Raw genomic sequence first — 21,781 nt, forward strand, 5'->3', positions numbered from 1 at the left:
CTGAACTTCTTAAATGTCAGGGATCCAAGGATCCCTACATTTTACGCATTACCCAAAGTGCACAAATCACTGACTGAACCCCCAGGACATCCCATAATTTCTGGATGCTCTATTCTTACTGAAAATGCCAGCTCTTTGGTAGAAAGCTATGTACAACCCCATGTCACTGCACTTTCATCATACATCAAGGACACCATTGACTTTTTGAGAACAATCAAAGGTATTTCCCTTCCTCCTGATACCTGGCTAGTAGCCCTTGACGTAGAAAGCCTCTACAATGCCATCCCACATGATTTAGGAATCAAAGTGACACAACAACATTTAAATGAAAGAGGTCCTTCCTTCGCTAAATACAATGCTTTTGTATTGAATCTACTAGACTATATCTTGAGACACAATGTGTTTATCTTCAACTCCTCCCACTACCTCCAGGTACAGGGTGTCGCAATGGGGACCAAACGTGCCCCCTCCTATGCGAACCTGTACCAGGAGGGTGGAAGAAGGAGCTCCTCAGCAGAGAGGATCTGAGTCATCTTCATGACAGAATACTGGCTTAGTACCGTTTTATAGACGATGTCCTTATTTTCTGGTCCGGAACTCAAGCTGAACTTAATGAATTTTTACAAATAATTTCAATCAATAATTTTAATTTAAAATTTACTATGCATTGTAGTCAGAACAGTATCATTTTTTTGGACTTGGTCATCTCTATTAACCACTTAGCAACCGGCCCATAGCCAAATGACGGCTGCAGGGCGGTTGCTTAACATCCGTGCACAGAGGACCTGTGCACAGAGGACCCGGCGCATCATGGATCCCGGTAAATGGCCGCTGATCGCGGCCGTTTACCATGTGATCGCGCCGTCAAATGACGGCGCGATCACATGTAAACAGACCGGCGTCATCTGATGACGCCGGTTCCTCTCCTCCCCTCCTGTGTATCGATCGGTACACTGTGAGCGGAGAGGGGGATGGATGGCTGGCTGCAGCGCTGTGGGCTGGATGTGTAGTGCCCACAGCGCTGCACAGAGACATCCAGCCATCCATCCATCCATGCTCAGCCATCCCTATTGCCCTGCACTAATCTGCAATGCCTGCACTACTCTGCAATGTTGTGCAATACTCTGCAAAGCCCCACATTACCCTGGAATACCCCCACAATACTCTGCAAAGCCTCGCAGTACCCTGGAATACCCCCACAATACTCTGCAAAGCCTTGCATTACCCTGCCATATCCCGCATTACCCCACCATACTCCGCCATACTCCACCATACCCCGCCATACTCCACATTACCCCGCCATACTCTGCCATACCCCGCCATACTCCGCCATACCCAGCATTACCCCGCCATACTCCGCCATACCCCGCATTACCCCACCATACTCCGCCATACCCCGCCATACCCTGCCATACTCCGCAATACCCCGCCATACTCCGCAATACTCTGCAATACCCCGCCAAACTCTGCAATACCCCGCCATACTCCGCAATACCCCGCCATACCCCGCCATACTCCGCAATACTCCGCAATACCCCGCCATACTCTGCAATACCCCGCCATACCCAGCCATGCTGAGCCATGCTCGGCTGTACTCGGCCTCTGTATGTGGCCAGGCTGTGGAAGTCTCACACATGTGGTATCGCCGTACTCAGGAGGAGTAGGAGAATCTATTTCAGGGTGTCATTTTTGGTATGTACATGCTATGTGGTAGAAATATTGTATAAATGGACAACTTTGTGTTAAAAAAAAAAAATGCGTTTTAACCACTTCCCGCCTGCCGGCCATCATACAACATCCTTGACTTTGTGCGTGGATATCTGAATGATGCCTGCAGCTACAGGCATCATTCAGATATCAGCTTTTTCAGCCGGCGATTCCCTACACCATAAGAACGATCATAGCAGCTGTTCCACTGCTTGATCATTCTTACGGGAGGCGAGAGAGGATGTCCCCCCCTCCCGCGCTTCTACCGACTCACCGCTACGATCGAAGCCAGGATCGTTGTTTTTTTTTTTTTATTTCAGGCTTCCCAGCCTAGAGGTGAGATGTGGGGTCTTATTGACCCCATATCTCACTGTAAAGAGGACCTGTCATGCCATATTCCTATTACAAGGATGTTTACATTCCTTGTAATAAGAATAAAAGTGGTCAAAAAATTTTTTTTTTGGAAAAAAGCATCAAACTAAAATAAATAAAGTAAAATGAACAATAAAAAAAAAAATGTTTTAAAGCGCCCCTGTCCCTGTGTGCTCGCATGCAGAAGCGAACGCATACGTAAGTCCCGCCCACATATGAAAATGGTGTTCAAACCACACATGTGAGGTATTGCTGCGATCGGTAGAGCGAGAGCAATAATTTTGGCCCTAGACCTCCTCTGTAACTCAAAACATGTAACCAGTAAAAAATTTTAAAGCGTCGCCTATGGGGATTTTCGAGTAGCAAAGTTTGGCGCCATTCCACAAGCGCGCGCAATTTTGAAAGGTGACATGTTGGGTATCTGTTTACTCGGCGTAACTTCATCTTTCACATTATGCAAAAACATTGGGCTAACTTTACTGTTTTGGTTTTTGTAAAGCACAAAACATTTTTTTCCAAAAAAAACGCGTTAAAAAAATTGCTGCGCAAATACCGTGCGAAATAAAAAGTTGCAACGACCGCCATTGTATTCTCTAGGGTCTTTGCTAAAAAAAACATATATAATGTTTTGGGGTTCTATGTAATTTTCTAGCTAATAAATGATGATTTTTACATGTAGGAGAGAAATGTCAGAATTGGCCTGGGTGCTCCAGAACGCCTGAAGGTGCTCCTCTGCATGTTGGGCCTCTGTATGTGGCCACGCTGTGTAAAAGTCTCACACATGTGGTATCGCCATACTCGGGAGTAATAGCAGAATGTGTTTTGGGGTGTAATTTGTGGTATGCACATGCGGTGTGTGAGAAATACCCTGCTAATATGACAATTTTGTGGAAAAAAAAAAGTAAAAAAAAAACCTTGGTTTTGCAAAGAATTGTGGGAAAAAATGACAACTTCAAAAAACTCACCATGCATCTTTGTAAATACCTTGGAATGTCTTCTTTCCAAAAAGGGGTCATTTGGGGGGTATTTATACTTTTCTGGCATGTTAGGGTCTCAAGAAATTAGATAGGCCATCAGTACTTCAGGTGTGATCAATTTTCAGATATTTGCACCATAGCTTTTGGACTCTATAACTTTCAAAAAGACCAAATAATATCCACCGATTTGGGTTATTTTTACCAAAGATATGTAGCGGTATAAATTTTGGCCAAAATATATGAAGAAAAATTACTAATTTGCAAAATATTATAACAGAAATGTAGAAAAATGTATTTTTTTACAGATTTTTCGGTCTTTTTTCTTTTACGGCGCAAAAAATAAAGAACCCAGCGGTGATTAAATACCACCAAAAGAAAGCTCTATTTGTGTGAAAAAAAGGACAAAAATTTCATTTAGATACAGTGTTGCATGACTGAGTAATTGTCATTCAAAATGTGAGAGCATCAAAAGCTGAAAATTGGTCTGATTAGGAAGGGGGTTTAAGTGCCCAGTGGTCAAGTGGTTAATGCAGAAGGTAAACTTGACTCATCCCTCTATAGAAAGCCTTCAGCGGGAAATATCATCCTCCAAGCGCAAAGTTTGCACCCCATTTCCCTAATTAGAAGTATCCCCTATAGTCAGTACCTAAGGCTTAAACGCAACTGCAGTAAGGATTCCGACTTTAGAAGCGCAGCTAGGGACTTATACAGTAGACTGAGAGTTAGGGGCTATAGCCATGCCTGCCTTAAAAAAGCCTTTAATCGGGCAAATATAGAAAATAGAAACTCATTGATCTTCTCTAGCAAACGTGTCAAAAAATCTGACACAGTTATGCCCCTTACACACGGTCGGACTTTGTTCGGACATTCCGACAACAAAATCCTCTGATTTTTTCCGACGGATGTTGGCTCAAACTTGTTTTGCCTACACACGGTCGCACAAAAGTTGTCGGAATTTCCGATCGACAACAACACGGTGACGTACACCACGTACGACGAGACTAGAAAAGGCTGGTTCAGAACCAAGCGCGGCACCCTTTGGGCTCCTTTTGCTAATCTCGTGTTAGTAAAAGTTTGGTGAGAGACGATTCGCGCTTTTTCAGACTCGTGGCTTTCAGATCGTTTTCTGACGTTCAGTTTGTGCTTGTGGGTTTGTATCTGCTCTTCAGTGCGTGCAGTCAGTTCGTATCAGAGTTTTCTGTGTGATCTTGCCCGCTCGTTGCTGTTTTCAGGTCGCTCTTCACAGGCCTTGCTGTTCTTCAGTGCGTTCTGTTACTTCGTTCTGAGCAGCCGACCGTTTTCTAGCCATGTTTCGTATGCGTACTCCTCGTAGAGTTCGTGCTGTGCGGGGGCTTGGTGTTGGGGTCCTGACCTTGACACAAGTCCAGTCCATGAACAGGGTGGGGAGGAGTTCATGGACCAAGAATTGGTTGCTTCAGCGTGACCAGTTCTCTCATATGCCTTTGTTCCGTGAGATCCGTGAGAATAATCCTGATGATTTCAGGAACTTTCTCAGGATGACGGACCCCGTGTTTCACCGTTTGTTGGCTTCGCTGACCCCCTATATCAACAGGCAGGATACCTGCATGAGGCAAGCCATCACTCCGGAGCAGAGGTTGGTCGCTACCCTGCGGTATTTGGCCACAGGGAGAAGTCTGCAGGACTTGAAGTTCTCGACAGGCATCTCCCCCCAGGCTCTTCTTTGTGGACATTTACTGCTTGTGTTTGTTTTAGCTGACCCTGACAGAAATGTGTGGAGTCCAGAAAATGTCGTGATTGTGTAACCTTATACAAAGCACTGTTGGCTGTTATTTACTAAATGCAAAGACACTTTTCACTACAAGTGCACTTGCAACTGCACTGAAACTGCACTTGTAGTGCAAAGTGGATTTCCCCTTAGGAAATAACCCCCATTTTCTCATAAAACAACAATTACATCACCCCAAAAGTGTTGTAGCGTTGAGACAATAATCCACACATTCTTGATGAACAATCTTTTTATTACCTGCACAATCACATGTGCATTTACCAAAGGTTTTTCTGACAAACCAACATGTTTGTTGTATAACAATTTTTGTGGTGTCATTATCCAAAATCAAAATGTGCATTTTATAGAAAACAGGCCTGTGTAAAACCCACAAGAAAGACACAAATCTTGATCTTACAAAGTTCACATTTGGTAGAACCTGAAGGCAATATCAGACATGAGTATTTAGGAACTGTGTTTGATATTGCGTTCAGATGGGGGGAAATCACCCCTGGAAAAGCCAAATTTGGAAGATGCACACAAATTTCACAATGTCAACATGTGCTATCTGCCATCACGGGGGATCAAGGGACGTGTTTTGGGGGAGAAAGCCCTTCCTCACCGCTACTTTATTATTGAGGAAGGGGTTGCACCCCCAAAACGCGTCCATTGATCTCCCGTGATGGCAGATAGCACATGTTGACACACTGTGTGCATCCTCCAAATTTGGCTTTGGGAAAAATCACAAAAACATTTCGCACATTGTAGCACACAAAAGAAGAAAGTGATTTGGAGGGGTTTTAAACTCTCCCCAAAACATCAATGATGTTTTTATATTTTGGAATAACATCATTGATGTTTTGCTTGATGTTTTCCAATTGTAAATTACACCCCATGATCTCCCCGATCACAATCTGGGCACTTTTGGATGTGAAAGGATCTTCATCCACAACCTCACGATCACCTAAAAAGAGAGGAACCCAAAATAAATTAGGTCTAAAAAATATGCCGCCATCCATCTCTTATCTGAGCCTGTGGTCGCAGACACTCACCTGTTGTGGTGACTACTTCCACCACGTCTTCTTCCTCCTGCTCATCTTGTGTTGGGGGGATTTCACCTTCTTCCAGAGGGGGGGGGGCTCTGGTCTCCTCGGATGAGGGGTGTCCTCCGAGTCTTTTCTCCCCTATGTAAAACAAAAATGGTATAATTAGCACACAGATATTTAATGTCAGAACTATAAAGATGAAACATTGCTTGGAAGTGGGGTACAATGATATATTTTAGCAGAGTTCCAAGATGTAGCTTTTTTAGTGTCCTTTGTCAAGCTGCAATACTTTACCTGTTTAGTACAAGCTTCACAGATGTAGCCCCCCTATAGTATACACTGGAGCACCTGTGTGGCCCCCCTAATAAAAATGGTGTTCTTGTGTCCCACACTAGTGCTCCAGTGTCCAGATGTGAAAACAGCTGCTCTGTGTCCTCTCCTTACACACAATCTAGTTTGCATTTCATTCTAGTAACAAAGCCATCTACACAACCCAATTCTTTGAAGACAAGTATAGGGCCTCAAAATGGTGGCCAAATGCATATGGCCTAAACAATGGTATTTTCTAGCCCGCAAAAAAAAGTGTGATCCGAATGAATAATGTGCCCATGAACATGAAAGTTGCCATTTTAAACTGCACAACAGTTCCTAAAAGCACATGGAGCAGCACGAACGTAATAAACATAAAAAAAATAGGAACACAGCACAAATACTTACTTTTTTGCAGCACTCTCCGGATCTTTCTGTACTGCTCGTGTTCTCGTAATTTCAGGTCCGATCACCGCTTCCTGAGCTGATCTTTCGATCGTCGTACCCCGAATTTCCGGTGCAGACTCCTGACCACTTTCGCCATGATCTTGGCCTTTCGGACATTGGGGTTGGGGTAAGGCCCATACTTTCCATCATAGTCAGCCTTCTTCAGGATGTCCACCATTTCCAACATCTCCCCAAAGGACATATTTGAGTCCTTTAATCTCCTTCTGGATCGGGACATTTCAGGCTCCGGCCTTTCCTCCTCCTCCTCGTTGCTCCAATTCTCAGGATCCTGCTGTCTCTCCGCCATGTGCTCTTCCTCCACTGCGCCGAACGAAAAGGGGCGGGGAATAGAATAGAAAGAACGTCAGGGGTGGGCGGAGTTATACGCATGCGCAGTGTGTATAAATCGTAACGCGCGCGTCTTACGTACGATCTGTGAGCGGAGGAAGGAGCATCGGAGACGCCGATCGTGCTAACGAAGGTAGGATCTAAACTTGGCCCTATACTGCTTTGAAATTGAAGCCTATATTGTAACAAGATTAGGGGAGTTTGGCCTGACATTAGGCTTTGTCTTGTGTTGTGTCTTGCATAGAAAATGGATGGGTTCAACGACCACAATTTCCTGCCCCTGTTCATAGACAAGTACAGAGAGCTGCCCTGTCTGTGGCAGGTGAGACACCCCCACTATAATCACAAACAGAAGAGGCAGGCAGCGCTGGAGAAACTGCTGGAGTTGGTGAAGCCGGTGGTCCCCACAGCAACCATCCCTTATTTAAAAGCTAAAATTGGTGGCCTGAGGAGCACTTATCTTAGGGAGCACAAGAAGGTCACGGATTCCCAGAGATCCGGAGCTGCAGCAGATGATGTTTATGTCCCCAGGCTGTGGTACTATGAGAGGCTGCGATTTCTGTCAGACCACACTGAAGTCAGGGAATCCCTCTCCTCAGCTGAGGCTTCTGATGTCCAACCTGGGCCTTCCAGCCAGGAAGAAGTGGAGGAGCCCAGCTGGAGTCAGGTATAGCATTCTTCTACGGATTTCTGGTCAATAAATAAATGATGTTTATTAGATGTTATTATTGATCACTAATTGCTGATTGAAAAAAGTGTTTTACATATCAATAGACAGTAGTGGGCACCCAAAATTGGGACAAGAATGAAAACTGCTGGGCTCAGAAGGATAGTCTGTTATATTTGTTAACATTCAATTTGCAGCAGTCAGGAGGTGAAAATTGTGTGTGATTGATGAATAAAAAACTAAAACTATGTCCCTTTTTCATACACAGGAAGACCTCAGCCAGGAGGAGGCTGTGGAACGTGGCAGTCAGGAGGAGGCGGGGATTAGTGGCAGCCAGGAGGAGGCGGGGATTAGTGGCAGCCAGGAGGAGGTGGGGCTAAGTGTCAGCCAAGAGAAGCCTGGGACCAGTCGCAGCCTGACTGAGTCTCAGGTTCCTCCCCTCCGCCTGCCATACAAAAGGGCCAGGAAGGCCACTCCGAGTCCCGTGCAGGATTCAGCATACAGGCTGATCCAGGAGGCTTCGGCGTCCCTCCGAGCCTTCCCCAGTCCTGAAGAGGCCTTTGCCTGCATGGCTGCCACAAAATTGCAGGGCATGCAGGAGGGCCAACGCAAGATCTCTGAGGACCTGATTTATAAAGTCCTACGTAAGGGGGAGAGTGGGGAACTGACACACAAGACAGATGTCATGGAGAGGGACGATCCTCCTCCTCCTCCTCCTCCTGCTGCCACAACTCCACCACCACAGCCAAAGCCTGTAAGGAAGCGTGGAAGGAAGACCAAAGAGTGATTGCCCTTGGTTCAGTCTGGTCTGACAGAAGATGCAGTCTCTCGTATGACTACAGCCTGGGGACACAGATGTCATCTGCTGCTTTCCGGATCTCTGGGACTTCTGGACCAGACTGCCCTCCCTTAGATATGGACTCCTCAGGCCACCAATTTTGCTTTTAAATAATTGATGTCTGCCCCGGGGGTCCAAGGCTTCACCCACTTCTGCAGTTTCTCCAGCGTTGCCTTCCTCTTTGTTTAGTTGTGAGCCCTTAATAAAATTTTTTTAGGGAAATTCTACTCTCCTGTGTGTGTTTTCATCCAAAAAGGACAGTTTGTTGGTGACGATTCGGGTACATTTCTAACATAAAATGTGAAATTAACAAGAGACAACAACAACAAACAATCTCCTACAGATTAAATAGAACAACATATTAGTGGTGTTGTGGGAACTTGTCACCAAAAACACACAAACATTTTCGAGAATACAAATCCAAATCACCAAAAAAAAACAAATAAAAAGAGAAACACAAAAAAAGATTCTACATTAAAGTAAAAAAACCTAAAAAAAAAAATATGTTGTCAGATGTGAGAAATCAAAATATATTGAGGGAATCCCGATAAATAGTAACGAAAAAAGTTTGTGAGAAGTGTGTGTGAATATGAGCATCAAAACGACTTAATTCTTGTCACATTATAAAGAAGAAGAGAGTGCGCTGTATTAAACCATTTTGAACATTGCAGTGTGACGAAAGTGCTTTATCCATTACGAACGTTAAGTTTACCAGAACGAGCTGTCCCGTGTCTGAATTTCTTCTGAGCATGCGTGGCACTTTGTGCGTCGGAACAGGCCACACACGGTCGGAATTGACGCGATCGGATTTTGTTGTCGGAAAATTTTATCTCCTGCTGTCCAACTTTGTGTGTCGGAAAATCCGATGGAAAATGTCCGATGGAGCCCACACACGGTCGGAATTTCCGACAACACGCTCCGATCGGACATTGTCCATCGGAAAATCCGACCGTGTTTACGGGGCATAAGAGTCATTATCCAATATTCAAACCAACATCAACAATTCTGACATATATTAACTAGATTCTGGCCACTTATCTGCAGATCCTACTGCAAGTAAATATATAAAAAAATGTCCCTGAAATCACCTTCAGACGAGCCCCTTCCCTGAGGGATCGATTGGTTCAAAGTCACTTTGAAACCACACAACCCCCTTCAATTCAAACCAACTGGGGTATCTTCCCCTGTGGTGCATGTGATGTATGTGAATATGTTGATACAAAAACTAAATTCAAGCTTCCTAATGGCAAATGGCATTCCACCCAATCTAGGGTCACCTGCCAGACACCTGGTGTTATATATTTGGCCCAGTGTCTGTGCGGTGGCTTCTACATTGGAAAAACAAAAAGACAATTTTTCAAACGCATACGAGATCACATTAAACCTATCAATAAAAATTAAATGGACACTGCCAATAGCCGGCATATTGGTATATATCATGACTTTAATCCTCACTACATCAAATTTTTGGCACTCGAACATATTCCCATAGACTCCTGCGGTGGCAGTGTCTATCGCACCCTATTACAGCTAGAGGCTCGGTGGATATACGACCTCAAAGCCACATCTTTTCCTGGCTTCAACGAGAGTCTTAGTTTCAAGTCCTTTCTTTAGTCCCAATGAATGTCAATTACTGGGCCATCCCCCACTAGGTTGCACTCCATGCTTGGAGACCTACTCTTTCCCCCTCCCCCCCTCCCCTCTCCTCTCCTCTCCTCTCCTCTCCTCTCCTCCCCTCTCCTCCCCTATTCTGCCCCCTCCCCAAAAATATTTTTTAATCCCCCTTCCCCTAAGCTAGTGTCCTTACCTGCATTTATAACCTGATCTTGTTATGTATTTTGTTTATTCATAAGTTTGTGTATTATACTCATTGTTTTTTAATTGTGTTTACTTTTTTGATTGATGACTTGAGCCATTAATTTTTGTTCTTTATGTGTACACTTCTGTGAGCTTGGTTGCCTCTATAAACACTTGGCTAGCTGGAGCAGTTTTGTGGTCCTGCTCTGCTATCCCTGTCCCACCTTTATCCCAAATTTTTCTCCGGCCCATCAATGTTGGTCACTGACTCTCTTTCCCATTCATTCCGGTCCTGGGGAATGGTCTTTGGTGGGCCATATGGATGCCCAGGGCTTGCCTTATCCACCATGTAGCAGGCCCACTCATACGCCTGGCAGCGCAGGGGAACCCAACTGATCCCAAGGCGGCTTCTGCCACCTCAGATCTTATTCCCTCTTTGCCATCTCTGCACATCCCGGAACGCTGCGGCGAGGCTGGAGTCTCTCCACATACGTCCTCCCCTTGGACGTACCTGGCCCCTCCCTCCCCGTGCAGCCTCCTGGGGAGTGTAGTTTGAGGGTGTAGGCCGCCCGTGCGCATGCGCACAGGCGTCTTCTCATCCGCCACGAGCCGTTGACGTCACCCGCCGGCTCGCCGGAGGGTAGATTTAAACCGGCTTATCTGGCTGTCAGTTCAGCCAGAGCCGGAGGGAGACGCTTCTACCTAGTGGCAATTGTCTAGACTGGTAAGTCACTACTTAGCCCGACTGGGCCATATAAAATTGAAAGTCCTTTTCTTAGTTCTTGCTGCCATCCTTTCTTTAATTATTCAATTATTTATTGCCTTTTTTACTCATGTATATCTCTCCGTATTACTGACGCTTCCTCCCCTTAATGTAGGGGAACTCATTGGAGATTTCCCCTCCGTGTATTTCAATGCTCCCCTAGTTTCTATTTTTCTCCTGCTGTTTCCTTTCTGGCTATCCTTCTTTGCCTGCCTCCATTATTTCTTATTTTTGTCTATTTTTTCTCTAGATCCTAAGCATAATCTTATAGAGATTTTCCTCATTTATTTTTCTAGTCTGCTTCCTGCATCCTAATCTCCAGAGCCCCACTATAGACCCTGCCTAATGTGTCTCCTTCATGGATTACTAGACAAATATCTTTTTGTGTAAATATTTAATCTGAGAGATGATTGTCCCCACTTTTTACCATTTTTGAACTCATTAAGTTACTAAAATCAATCCTAACCTTAAGAACCTTCACTGTCCCCCAGAATCGCCCTATCTGCCCTCTATGGTCACACCTGACTGGTTCTCTTGGATCGGGTCATTTGGGTTGCTTGTCTGGGGCCCAGCCTGGTGGTTTGTGGGTGCTAGCATTTGTTTGGGTAAGTGTTTATACCCATGTCCCCTTTTTTTTGGCAACCAAGCTCACACTCTACTCAATTTCTTGTATGTTAATTTTGACTGTATGATTTATATGTATGCTATAACTTCTCTATATCTTATCTGTCTAGTGGTTTCAATTAAGCCTTGCACATCCCCCGAGGAAGCTAACAGCGAAACATGTCGGGCTAGTGTGTCTCCATTGTGAATTGTGATTTATTTCTTTATCTTATGACCACCAAACACCTGTAATTTTAAATTGCTCTAAATTTGTGTTTTTTTTTTTAAATATGTCATGTAATAAAACTCTTTTCTATTTTAACTGATGGAAGCAAATCCTTTCTCTTTGCATTTGGCACCGCAAAAATCCCCTTACCCCTTTTTGTTGTTTCTACCTACATTGGGATGAGGTGTCTAACCTAGCGGTGCTGCATCATCAACCAGACCAAACCTTTGTTGTTGTTGTTGTTGTTGTTGTCACACACTGTTGCTGGTATGTTGGCCCATTCCTCCATGCAGATCTCCTCTAGAGCAGTGATGTTTTGGGGCTGTCGCTGAGCAACACGGACTTTCAACTCCCTCCAAAAGGTTTTCTATGGGGTTGAGATCTGGAGACTGGCTAGGCCACTCCAGGACCTTGAAATGCTTCTTACGAAGCCTCTCCTTCGTTGCCTGTGCGGTGTGTTTGGGATCATTGTCATGCTGAAAGACCCAGCCACGTTTCATCTTCAATGCCCTTGCTGATGGGAGAAGGCTTGCATTCAAAATCTCATGATACATGGCCCCATTCATTCTTTCATGTACACGGATCAGTCGTCCTGTTCCCTTTGCAGAGAAACAGCCCCAAAGCAAGATGTTGCCACCCCCATGCTTCACAGTAGGTATGGTGTTCTTTGGTTGCAACTCAGCATTCTCTCTCCTCCAAACACAACGAGTTGTGTTTCTACCAAACAGTTCTACTTTGGTTTCATCTGACCATATGACATTCTCCCAATCCTATTCTGGATCATCCAAATGCTCTCTAGCAAACCTCTGACGGGCCCTTACATGTACTAGCTTAAGCAGGGGGACAAATCTGGTACTGCAGGATCTGAGTCCCTGGTGGCGTAGTGTGTTACTGATGGTAGCCTTTGTTACGTTGGTCCAAGCTCTCTGCAGGTCATTGGGATTTTTGCTCACCGTTCTTGTGATCATTTTGACCCCACGGGGTGAGATCTTGCGTGGAGCCCCAGATCGAGGAAGATTATCAGTGGTCTTGTATGTCTTCCATTTTCTAATTATTGCTCCCACAGTTGATTTCTTCACACCAAGCTGCTTGCCTATTGCAGATTCAGTCTTCCCAGCCTGGTGCAGGTCTACAATTTTGTTTCTGGTGTCCTTCGACAGCTCTTTGGTCTTCACCATAGTGGAGTTTGGAGTGTGACTGTTTGAGGTTGTGGACAGGTGCCTTTTATACTGAAAACAAGTTCAAACAGGTGCCATTAATACAGGTAATGAGTGGAGGACAGAGGAGCCTCTTAAAGAAGAAGATACAGGTCTATGAGAGCCAAAAATCTTGCTTGTTTGTAGGTGACCAAAAACTTATTTTCCACCATCATTTGCAAATAAATTCTTTCAAAAATCAAACAATGTGATTGTCTGGATTTGTTTCCACATTTTGTCTCTCATAGTTGAGGTATACCTATGATGACAATTACAGGCCTCTCTCATCTTTTTAAGTGGGAGAACTTGCACAATTGGTGGCTGACTAAATACTTTTTTGCCCCACTGTATAAGATGGGGTGGTCGTCCAGAATACCTACTATTTCCTTTTATTATATTGTGTTTTTTTTTTTGCATAAGAAATTAAAGTGTTTTTTTCCCCAAACAAATCGCATTGGAAAAAACGCTGTGCAAGTACTGTGTGACATACAAAATTACAATGATCACCAATTTATTCTCTAGGGTCCCTGCTAAAAAAATATAAATGTTTGGGGGTTCCAAGTCATTTTCTAGCAATAAATACAGATTTTTACTTACTGTCTGTATAAACAAAAACTGCCAGAAAAGGCCTGGTCCATAAGTGGTTAAGGCAACTTTTACATGGTCAAGCTGTCCATGGCACAGACTAGTTTATTTATTATCACTTGCACATTGGCATCAGAGCCTGTTCATTGTAAATTTTGGTGTCTTTACCCTCCAGGGAAGCCCAGAGGCAAGGTGAATGGACTGTTGCTTGGATGACTGGTGGCCTCTGTACTGTTTTTGAAAGAACAAGTTAAATTCAGCGGGGGTAGCTCAGGGTAGCCCCAGAGGTGTAGCTTTAAGCTTGTGGGTCCCAATGGGAAAGTTGACCTGAGCCCCCCCCCCTACTACCAACCAAAGCTTCACTCTGAGCTGCCAGGTGAAAGCGGTGGGCTTTTATGTAAAAGAGGAAACTCAGAGTGCCCAGCTGCTCCAATGTTGGTTTACAGCCTAAGGGTAGTCACATCAAATATTGATTTGATTTTGATTTTTTCTTCTGTTCGCTTGCTCACTTTGGATTTTTTTGTAAATTGAAATGTCTGTCTGTCTGTCTGTCTGTCTGTCTGTCTGTCTGTCTGTCTGTCTATCTATCTATCTATCTATCTCCAACCAACTTATTCCTGTTGTACAACTCACCTCCCAACTCTTCTCATTGAACGTTTGATGGATACTCTCTCTCCTGTTGGATTTTTGTTTTAGTTCCTCACAGGCTCGAGCTGTGGCATTTGCTTCACTTTTTCCAGTGACAGAAACCGAGGCCTCAATGTTAAGACAATCCTTCAGCTCCTCCATTGGTATGTCATCAATGGTGACTTGACAGGTCTTGATGACATTGACCTCCACCACTTGGCCTCCTACATCTGCTTGGTTGATATAATGAGTGCCTTAGATGCTAATTAGTCGTCTGTATTGAACTTTAGTGGTGGCATCATAAATCGGTGGCAGAGACTCCAAGGCCTGTTTTAGATCTTTGCTCATCGGTAGAATGAGGTTTGAAAGCCGGAAGCTGGTAAAGGGACACATTTAGAAAGATTTTCAAAAATAAAAACCATGAACTAATTTTTCCTATCATTTTAACAATTATATCAGGAGTACAGGTAAAAGCCAGTAAATTAGAATATTTTGAAAAACTTGATTTATTTCAGTAATTGCATTCAAAAGGTGTAACTTGTACATTATATTTATTCATTGCACACAGACTGATGCATTCAAATGTTTATTTCATTTAATTTTGATGATTTGAAGTGGCAACAAATGAAAATCCAAAATTCCGTGTGTCACAAAATTCGAATATTACTTAAGGCTAATACAAAAAAGGGATTTTTTAGAAATGTTGGCCAACTGAAAAGTATGAAAATGAAAAATATGAGCATGTACAATACTCAATACTTGGTTGGAGCTCCTTTTGCCTCAATTACTGCATTAATGCGGCGTGGCATGGAGTCGATGAGTTTCTGGCACTGCTCAGGTGTTATGAGAGCCCAGGTTGCTCTGATAGTGGCCTTCAACTCTTCTGCGTTGTTGGGTCTGGCATTCTGCATCTTCCTTTTCACAATACCCCACAGATTTTCTATGGGGCTAAGGTCAGGGGAGTTGGCTGGCCAATTTAGAACAGAAATACCATGGTCCGTAAACCAGGCACGGGTAGATTTTGCGCTGTGTGCAGGCGCCAAGTCCTGTTGGAACCTGAAATCTCCATCTCCATAGAGCAGGTCAGCAGCAGGAAGCATGAAGTGCTCTAAAACTTGCTGGTAGACGGCTGCGTTGACCCTGGATCTCAGGAAACAGAGTGGACCGACACCAGCAGATGACATGGCACCCCAAACCATCACTGATGGTGGAAACTTTACACTAGACTTCAGGCAACGTGGATCCTGTGCCTCTCCTGTCTTCCTCCAGACTCTGGGACCTCGATTTCCAAAGGAAATGCAAAATTTGCTTTCGTCAGAAAACATGACTTTGGACCACTCAGCAGCAGTCCAGCTCTTTTTTTCCTTAGCCCAGGTGAGACGGTTTTCGCGCTGTTTCTTGGTCAACAGTGGCTTGACACGAGGTATGCGGCAGTTGAAACCCATGTCTTTCAAGCGTCTCTTGGTGGTGGATCTTGAAGCACTGACTCCAGCAGCTGTCCACTCCTTGTGAATCTCCCCCACATTTTTGAATGGGTTTTTTTTCACAATCTTGACTAGGGCGCGGTGATCCCTATCGCTTGTACACTTTTTCTGACCACAGTTTTTCCTTCCCTTTGCCTCTCTATTAATGTGTTTGGACACAGAGCTCTGAGAACAGCCAGCCTCTTCAGCAATAACCTTTTGTGTCTTTCCCTCCTTGTGCAATGTGTCGATGGTCGCCTTTTGGACAGCTGTCAAATCTGAAGTCTTCCCCATGTTTGTGTAGGCTTCAGAACTGGACTGAGAGACCATTTAAAGCCCTTTGCAGGTGTTTTGAGTTAATCAGCTGATTAGTTTGTGGCACCAGGTGTCTTCAAAATTTAACCCTTACACAATATTCGAATTTTGTGACACACGGAATTTTGGATTTTCATTTGTTGCCACTTCAAATCATCAAAATTAAATGAAATAAACATTTGAATGCATCAGTCTGTGTGCAATGAATAAATATAATGTACAAGTTACACCTTTTGAATGCAATTACTGAAATAAATCAAGTTTTTCAAAATATTCTAATTTACTGGCTTTTACCTGTATATCTGCTTTAATATATATATATATATATATATATATATATATATATATGTGTATATATATCTGCTTTAAGTAGTTCTTTAGACTTAGTACATACGTCCACTTTAATCACAATCTAATGGCTTAGTAGTAGCAGCCATCAGCTTGTGCAGGTTTTCTTCAGCCAGCTCCCGGCTTCAAAGTGAAAGTGATACAGCAGCTGTATAGCCGGCAATCATTTTCACAGAGCAGGTGGGGCGGTGCCGCCCACCTGCGGCGGCACCCCCATCCTCTGTGGTTCCTGAGCTCTCCCGCTCTTACCGAGAGCTGGGGACTACAACCGCCAGCTTCAGGGTGGAGAGCCGTGTGAGACCGAGGATATGGATGTCTCGATATCACATGTAAACAAAGAAACTGGAAGTCACAACAGTTTCATCACTTTCGGGTTCAGATCCATCATTTCCTGGTCAGTACAACCAGGGAACGCATTTAACCAAGCCGATCTGTGCTGGGTTAGATGGTGTGAAGGGCATGGGACACATTGGGGTTTGCTATCACATGGGGGGTTTTTTAACTCCTTACTATAGCACTCAAGTAAAAATGTATAAATTAAATAAAACAAGAAAGTTTAAAAAATATATAATTAAAATGTATACTTTTTTTAAACAATTGCAGTAACCCCAAATCATCGCGCACACATGTGCAAATGCACACCAGGGTGCGCACGTGTATGTAAACCACAGTTGCACCATAAGTGTGGCATATCGCCACGAACATCAAAGTCAGAGCAAAAATTCTAGCACAAGAGCTCCTGAGTAACTCTAAACTGATGAGCTGTAATGGCTTTTAGAATGTTACCTATAGAGATTTTTAAGTACTGTAGTTTTTTGCGATATCACGGGCGCATATCATTTTAAGGTTTGGTTTCTATTTACTTGGCACAACCATCTTTTTTTTGTTTGACCAAAAATGGCTACTGTGTGTGTTTGCACTAAAATGTATTTTATTATAGTTTTCCTGAACATTTGCATTTAATAAACAATTACGCAAATATCATGTGACATAAAAATTTGTAGTTATCATCTGTTTTTATTCTATGGGGCCTCTGCTTTCAGAAAATACATCATGTTCTGATGCCGCGTACACACGAGCAAGTTTTCTGTCTGAAAAATCTTGGATGGTTTTTCCGACGGGATTCCGCTCAAGCTTGCCTTGCATACACATGGCCACACAAAAGTTCGCTGAACTTACAACCGTCAAGAACCCGGTGATGTACAACACTACGACGAGCCGAGAAAATGAAGTTCGATGCTTCCGAGCATGCGTCAAATTGTTTCCGAGCAATGTGTAGGAATTTTGCGCGTCGGAATGTGTACAGACGAACGGGATTTCGGATAGGAACTTTTTCCGACTGAAAAATAGAGAAGCTGCTCTCAATCTTTTGCTGGATGGAATTCGGCCAGCAAAAGTCCGATGGAGCATACACACAGTCGCATTTTCCGACCAAAAGCTCTCATCGGTCTTTTGCTGGCCGAAATTCCAATTGTGTGCACGCGGCATGAGAGTTTAAGACTTTTACATGTGTGCAAAAAGTGAAAAAATGTACTCTAGAGGCAAACTGTTTAATAGGTAATACTGGGACTGTTGAGTGACTGACTAGGTAACTCATTGCTGTACTGATCAAATTAGCAAAATCTGTTTTATTGGAAGCAAAGAAATTTTGCAGGTCTTTCAAAGTAGTCAATGGAGTAACTTTTGACTTTTCTGTTTTTTTAACTATAATATATTACAGTTGAAGATATACCTGTAATGGACACAACTCAGATGGTGCTTGATGAAGCTGTAACGGTCTGTGCTGGTTTTACTCTTACCAAACTGTGCCTCTTCTGACTGAGAACCAGCCATTACCAGGTTGGCAGTCACCTCGTTAGGGCAGAGCTCTAGACCAGCTTTCCAGTCATTCTTCACATCAGATGCAGATTCCTCAGCCAGCGACATAGAAGATTGGGAGAGCTCACTGTTGATCTTTTTAGAGCACAATGGTGTCCGTTTATGAAGCAGTGATCAGCGGTGATCCCGAGGATCACCGCTGATCACAGTCCATAAACAGTTTATGAAACAGTGATAATCGGGGGAGAACATGTTTGAACTTGTTCTCCCGCCGATTATCTCTACACACGGAGAATCCTCATGAATGACACAGTAACGGCCAGTTTATGAAGCGGTGATCTCACTGCTTCACTGGCGATCTGTGTCAGAATTCACACTCCCAGGTTCACCATCTCAGAGGTGGTGAATCGGGGAGTGAAGAGGAAATCTGGGGGGATCTGAGGGGGAAGGAGGAAGATTTTTAACTTCCTTATGCCTCGTTCAGACCCCCCAACACTGTAAGCATGTCCCCCTGTCATATTTATGTGTATACATATTTATACATATATACATATAATGTGTATATGTATATATATCATGTGTGTGTATATACATGTATATATAGTATGTGTGTGTGTATACATATGTGTATAATGTAGGGGGACACATTATTTTATTAACATTAATCCACACCGTTGAGCAGTGATAATTTATCACTGCTTGATAAACTGACATCTGGTGCTGTAATCTCGTAAAGTCTCACGAGATTCCAGTATCAGGGGATGTTCTCCACTATTTGAAGCATTTGTAGATCACTTCACTCCTCCAAAGGTGAAGCGATCTACACCGCTTCATAAACTGGCACACAGAGGAGAAGATTCTTCACTGTGAATGCCGGAGAACGAAGCAGTGAATAGATTTCACTGCTTCATAAACGGACACCGATGTCTGGGGCCTCCAGTCCACCATTGCAAGGGGCAGCTTTTGCCAAGCCATGTCCATATATGGGTTGTGACAGACAGTGCAGTTTTTGTCCTCTGTAGAAAACATCTGGAGATTTAGCAGATGAGCCCTGGTCTGCTTCATGGTCACAATATCAAAACCTTGACCAAGAAGATTGTGCCCTGGGACAAAATCAAGTTCATCGCATTCTGGTTTCTTGGCAGGTCGGCAGGAATAGGTGGGTGGGGGGTGAGTTTGGCAGGAGGCAGAAGTGGCAAAGCTAAGTGAAATCAAGATGAGCCACATATTCAGTTGCGTGGAATTTAAACCCTGCAGAAAAGAGTTAAAAACAAGACCAAACTAAGATTCCCTATTGATAATGCTCTTTATGATTTACTATACATTATTATTTAACATTTTTTTTGTGTCATCCGAACAAATCAACATACAAAATATCATACAAAATAAAGGGCACATTCATTGTACTTCCAATAGTAACTCAAACACAGATTGGATTGTATCTCTCTCTGTCCTTGCACAGAAAAAAAAGTACGTGTTAGGAAAATAAATGAATTAAATAATAATAATAATAATAATAATAATAATAATAATAAAATACAAAAAATACCTGGCTCAAGGTTTGATCCAGGTCAGTGCCAATATTAGTGTTTGGGTCAAGGTCAGGGCCAAAGGTAAGTATTTTTTGGGGGGGGGCAGAATTCTTTTTTTAAATTAATATCAGTGTCCGTTAGTGTCAGTGTGTTTTAGGTAGGATAAAAAAGCAAAATGTGCACTATTGTTTCTGGGCTGTACTACGGGTACAAATAACAACTAAGATACACATATGTGGTATCGCTATAATTGTCAGGAACAGAAGAATTTATTTTGGGTTGTTCTTTCGTGGTAGGTTATGGTAGTACCAAGAAATATACAGCTAAATTTAAATTAAATGATTTTTTTTCTATTTTGGGCCAGATTTACTTTAAAATAATAATAAAAAAAAACAATCCATTACCATTTACCGCCAAATAAAAGCCCAATGTGTCCTGAAAAAAAAAAAAAAAGTGGTATAATCCACCTGGATGCACAAAGTAGTTGTGAAGATATGTACGGTTTTACTAACACATGCCAAAGTCACAAAACTGGGCTTAGGCATCTAGATTTGTGTTACCCTTAGGCGCGTAGGGGTTAAATGGACTACAGAAAATCATTTGAGATTAAAGGACATATTAAAGGACAGTGAGATGTATTCCTCACAGGAACTGAAAGCAAAGTGGGGCATGTTTAGCTTGGAATCATGGGAATATAGGCAACTACAACATTTCTGGAGGAACTTACCAAAACTGCCTTGTTCAGTAAAATAATTAAATGTAACAGAATGGCTTCTGGGTTTTGGGAATACCCCTAAACATTGTATCTCCTATAAGGGCTTTTTCACCTCATATCAGCCCTTTCCCACATAAATGGATATAAGTCGCCCTTTTTGGCATTTTGTTACAGGGTAAAGCTTTGAATTGATATTTCTGGCATGTTTCGTCCTCTTCATTTTTCAATGCAACAAGCTCTTGAATATGTTCTATTATTATCCCCCAGGTGTTTTTTACCTTCTAAATAATATTATGTCTGCTCACCATATGGTTGTTGCCAATCCTTGGTGTGCAATCGTCCTAGGTAATTATTACTTTTCAGTAGCAAGGAGGCTTATTACATTGCAATATGTTGTGATTGGTACATTTGTTGTACCAACAATGATTTTTATTTTTGAATATTATTTTATTTATCAGACCTCCATGCTGGAAATCTCTTAATAACTGGGAATCTCTTAATAATCTCTTAACCAACAATGGGGCATAATTCCTGCCACAGACACCAACAATGGGGCATAATTACTGCCACCGACACCAACAATAGGGCATAATTACTGCCACCGACACCAACAATGGGGCATAATTCCTGCCACCGACACCAACAATGGGGCATAATTCCTGCCACCGACACCAACAATGAGGCATAATTCCTGCCACCGATACCAACAATGGGGCATAATTCCTGCCACTGACACCAACAATGAGGCATAATTCCTGCCACCGACACCAACAATTGGGCATAATTCCTGCCACTGACACCAACAATGGGGCATAATTCCTGCCACTGACACCAACAATGGGGCATAATTCCTGCCACTGACACCAACAATGGGGCATAATTCCTGCCATTGACACCAACAATGGGGCATAATTCCTGCCACTGACACCAACAATGGGGCATAATTCCTGCCACTGACACCAACAATGGGGCATAATTCCTGCCATTGACACCAACAATGGGGCATAATTCCTGCCACTGACACCAACAATGGGGCATAATTACTGCCACTGACACCAACAATGGGGCATAATTCCTGCCACTGACACCAACAATGGGGCATAATTCCTGCCACTGACACCAACAATGAGGCATAATTGCTGCCACTGACACCAACAATAGGGCATAATTCCTGCCATTGACACCAACAATGGGGCATAATTCCTGCCACTGACACCAACAATGAGGCATAATTGCTGCCACTGACACCAACAATAGGGCATAATTCCTGCCATTGACACCAACAATGGGGCATAATTCCCGCCACCGACACCAACAATGGGGCATAATTCCTGC

The 21,781-nt window shown here is 43.3% G+C and overlaps 1 protein-coding gene and 1 pseudogene across 1 annotated transcript in view; both read right to left on the minus strand.

The window, feature by feature from the left end:
• LOC141148310 (guanylate-binding protein 1-like) overlaps positions 1-21,781 on the minus strand; it is a 1,084,899-nt gene that overhangs the window by 798,490 nt on the left and 264,628 nt on the right. The gene's annotated exons all lie outside the window — the stretch shown is intronic.
• Positions 471-19,426, minus strand: LOC141147944 (perforin-1-like; annotated as a pseudogene).

Source organism: Aquarana catesbeiana, linkage group LG06 (assembly GCF_042186555.1).
Source record: "Aquarana catesbeiana isolate 2022-GZ linkage group LG06, ASM4218655v1, whole genome shotgun sequence".
NCBI classification, from domain to species: Eukaryota; Metazoa; Chordata; class Amphibia; order Anura; family Ranidae; genus Aquarana; species Aquarana catesbeiana.